General features: G+C 61.0%; 1 non-coding gene across 1 annotated transcript; it reads left to right on the top strand.

Annotated features, from left to right (window-relative positions):
• The first annotated feature begins 3302 nt into the window (after positions 1 to 3302).
• Positions 3303 to 3421, top strand: LOC131872559 (5S ribosomal RNA). The gene has a single exon (XR_009370698.1). It is a non-coding gene; the product is annotated as a 5S ribosomal RNA (ribosomal RNA).
• The last annotated feature ends 653 nt before the right edge of the window (positions 3422 to 4074 follow it).

The following is a 4074-nucleotide window of genomic DNA, read 5'->3' as shown; positions in this document are numbered from 1 at the left end:
GAGCGCACCGTGGTGGGCACCTCGGAGCACACCAAGGTGGGCAGCGAGGTGCGCACCTTTGATGCGATGCCTTCACTAATTTCCATAAAAGGCAAAAGAAAACGAGATTTTAAAATTTCCGTTTTGAAAGATAGTGAGAAAAAGGGAATGCTGGTGCCATCTTGAGCCCGCCCTGGTGCGCAGCCCAGCCAAGGTGTGCGCACCAAGGTGCCCACCCTGGCGAAGGTGCGCGCCCGGGCAATTAACCCAACTTCCAACTTCGCGCGCGCCAGGGTGGGAGCGCACCCAACAACCGGGCCTGGGAAGAGCCAATGCGAGAAACCCCACCAAACGCTCTGACAAAAAAAGAGGGGGCGCTCCAGTAACCCCGCTTCGGAGCGCACCCTGGGCAAACCCAGCCAGGGTGCCCACCCCGGCCAAGGTGCAGGCGAGGTGCGCACCCGGGGCAAACCGGGCTCCGACAACGTGCACGCCGCACCTTGGAGCACACTTCGTAGCGCTCCCGGGTGCGCACCTCAGAGCACACCAAGGTGGGCAGCGAGGTGCGCACCTTTGATGCGCTGCCTTCACTAATTTCCAGAAAAGGCAAAAAAAAGAGGAGATTTTAAAATTTCCGTTTTGAAAGATAGTGAAAAAAACGGAACGCGGGTGCCATCTTGAGCCCGCCCTGGTGCACAGCCCAGGTAAGGTGCCCACCCTGGCAAAGGTGCGCACCCGGGCAATTAACCCTACTTCCGACTTCGTGCGCGCCAGGGTGGCAACCGGGCCTGGGAAGAGCCAATGCGAGAAACCCCACCAAACGCTCCGACAAAAAAAGAGGCGGCGCTCCAATAACCCCGCTTCGGAGCGCAGCCGGGGCAAACCCAGCCAAGGTGCCCACCCCGACGAAGGTGCACGCGAGGTGCGCACCCGGGGCAAACCGGGCTCCGACAACGTGCACGCAGCACCTTGGAGCACACTTCGAAGCACTCCCGGGTGCCCACCGGCGTTGCGCACCGTGGTGGGCAGCGAGGTGCGCACCTTTGATGCGCTGCCTTCACTAATTTCCAGAAAAGGCAAAAAAAAATGAGATTTTAAAATTTCCGTTTTGAAAGATAGTGAAAAAAACGGAACGCGGGTGCCATCTTGAGCCCGCCCTGGTGCGCAGCCCAGGCAAGGCATGCGCACCAAGGTGCCCACCCGCGGTGCACGCCCGGGGCAAACCGGGCTCCGACTTCGTGCAGGCCGCACCTTGGAGCACACTTCGGAGCGCTCCTTGGTGCGCACCATGGTGCCCACCAGGGCGCACCCGGGGCAAACCGGGCTCCGACTTCGTGCACGCCGCACCTTGGAGCACACATCGGAGCGCTCCCAGGTTCGCACCAGCGTTGCGCACCTTTGATGCGCTGCCTTCACTAATTTCCAGAAAAGGCAAAAAAAAACGATATTTTAAAATTTCCGTTCTGAAAGATAGTGAAAAAAACGGAACGCGGGTGCCATCTTGAGCCCTTCCTGGTGCGCAGCCCAGGCAAGTTGTGCGCACCAAGGTGCCCACCCTGGCGGAGGTGCGCGCCCGGGGCAAACCGGGCTCCGACTTCGTGCACTGCATGGTGCCCACCAAGGCGCGCAACCCAGCCAAGGTGCCCACCGCAGCGAAGGTGCACGCGAGGTGCGCACCCGAGGTGCACACCCGGGGCAAACCGAGCTCCGACTTCGTGCACGCCGCACCTTGGAGCACACTTCAGAGCGCTCCTTGGTGCGCACCAGGGCGCGCAACCCAGCCAAGGTGCTCACCCCGGCGAAGGTGCACGCGAGGTGCGCACCCGGGGCAAGCCGGGCTCGGACTTCGTGCACGCCGCACCTTGGAGCACACATCGGAGCGCTCCCGGGTTCGCACCAGCATTGCGCACCTTTGATGCGCTGCCTTCACTAATTTCCAGAAAAGGCAAAAAAAAAAAAAAAACGAGATTTTAAAATTTCCGTTTTGAAAGATAGTGAAAAAAACGGAACGCGGGTGCCATCTTGAGCCCGCCCTGGTGTGCAGCCCAGGCAAGTTGTGCGCACCAAGGCACCCACCCTGGCCAAGGTGGGTCACGGGGTGGGTCCTAGGGTGGGTAACGGGGTGGGTACTAAGGTGCGTGCCAAGGTGGGTCATGGGGTGGGTGCCAAGGTGGGCACCAGGGTGGGTGTGCACCAACCCTAGCCAGGGTAGGTCACGGGGTGGTTGTCGAGGTGGGCGTCAAGGAGCCAAGGTGGGTGGCAAGTAGCCAAGTTGCGTGCCAAGGTGGGTGTCGGGGTGGGTGCCAAGGATCCAAGGTGGGTGCCAAGGAACCAAGGTGGGTGTCTGGGTGGGTGCCGAGGTGGGAGCCAGGGTGGGTCCCAAGGTGAGTGCAAAGGTGGGTGCCAGGGTCAAGGTGAGTGCCAATGTGGGTTCCAAGGTGCCAGGGTCAGGGTGAGTGCCAATGTGGGTTCAAAGGTGCTAAGTTGGGTGCGAGGTTGGGTGCGAGGGTGGGTGGGTGCCAAGGTGTGCTAGGTGGAAGCCCGGGTGGGTCGGCATCCCATGGGTGTCGAGTTGGGTGCCTGATGGGTGCTTCTTGTCAAGTTTTAGTCGTCGGGACTCATTTCGAGCCTTAGAGGTCGTTTCTTGTCCGGTTGCCCTGTCTTCGACCTGGGAACCCAATTTTGGTCCTCGGGTCCCATTTTTTTTTGTCTCGCATCCCACTTTTGGCCTGTGGCCTTTTCGGGGTCGATTCTCGTTTTGGGCATCAGAGCATGTTTCTTCTCCTAAAACCCAATATTTGTTTATTAAGTCTCGGAACACATTTTTGTTCTCGTGGACCCATCATGGGTCTTGGAACGCATTTGTGGTCCTTGGGTCCCATTTTGCATCCCGAAACTTGTGTTTTGGTGCTTGATCCCTATTTTGGGTGCCCACCTTGCACCAAGTGCGCACCCGGGGCAAACCGAGCGCCTTGGTGCACCGGGGCAAGATCGAGCGTGCACCCGAGGCGCCCCGAACATGCACCAAGGTGCACTCGGCCCACATGTGAGCGCAGGTCGTTGCGCCCGAGGTGGTGTGTGGGCACCGCGTTGCAGACGGGACACTGCACGCACACGACGCCCCGTCCAGGTGCACGCACGTAGGCCGGGCCGGGTGCACACCCGACGCCCTAGCAAGGTGCGCGCACCCGGGCAGGGCTCACACTTGGCGAACGGGGCGCACTTCGCGAGGGAGGGTGTGCACCTCGACGGGGGTGGGTGGCCGGGGTGGATTCGCACGTGGGTCGCGGTTTGCTAAGTACACACTGCGACAAGCTCATAACGGGTGCGATCATACCAGCGTTAGTGCACCGGATCCCATCAGAACTCCGCAGTTAAGCGCGCTTGGGCCGGAGTAGTACTGGGATGGGTGACCTCGCGGGAAGTCCCGGTGTTGCACCCTTTCTTAGTTTTTCGCCGGGCGTCGCAATGCTATTTGAATAAACCTTTTGCCCGTTTGCGTTCTCGTCGGGGCCGGGCCGGGCCGGGGTGCGCTGCCCGCACTACCGCGCGCGCGGGGGCGACACCGAGCGCGCACCCGAGGCGCCCCGAGCACACAGGCCACGGTGCAACCCGGGCGTTGTGCGCGCACCCCGGTGCGCCTGAGGTGCTGCGCGCGCACCCAGGTGAAATCGGTGTGCACCTCGGCCAGTGCGCGCTCGGTCGAGTCGCGCACGTTGGCCAAGGTGCACGGTGATGTTTCTTACTCTAAGGTTCCGCACCAGACGCCCGGGACAGGTGAGCGAAGCTGGGCGGGGCCGGGTGCGCGGCCGGGGCAGGTGCACGCAGCTGGAGAGAGCTTTGGAGCACACCAGAGGTGCGCACCTTGGAGCACACTTCGGAGCGCACCAATGATGCGCTCCATTCAAAAGTTTCCTGAAAAGGCAAAAAAAGTTGAGATTATAGAATTTCCCACTTGAGAGATTGTAAAAAAAAAAAATTTAAAATGAAGGAAACGCGGGTGCCAAGGTGTGCGCGCCCGGGTGCGCAGCCCAGCCAAGGTGTGCGCACCAAGGCGCCCACCCTGGCGAAGGTGCACGCAAGGTGCGCACCCGA

This window comes from Cryptomeria japonica, unplaced genomic scaffold (genome assembly GCF_030272615.1).
Source record: "Cryptomeria japonica unplaced genomic scaffold, Sugi_1.0 HiC_scaffold_661, whole genome shotgun sequence".
Lineage (NCBI taxonomy): Eukaryota > Viridiplantae > Streptophyta > Pinopsida > Cupressales > Cupressaceae > Cryptomeria > Cryptomeria japonica.
The sequence above is the reverse complement of the archived record's forward strand: the minus strand, read 5'-3'. Positions and strand labels throughout refer to the sequence as shown.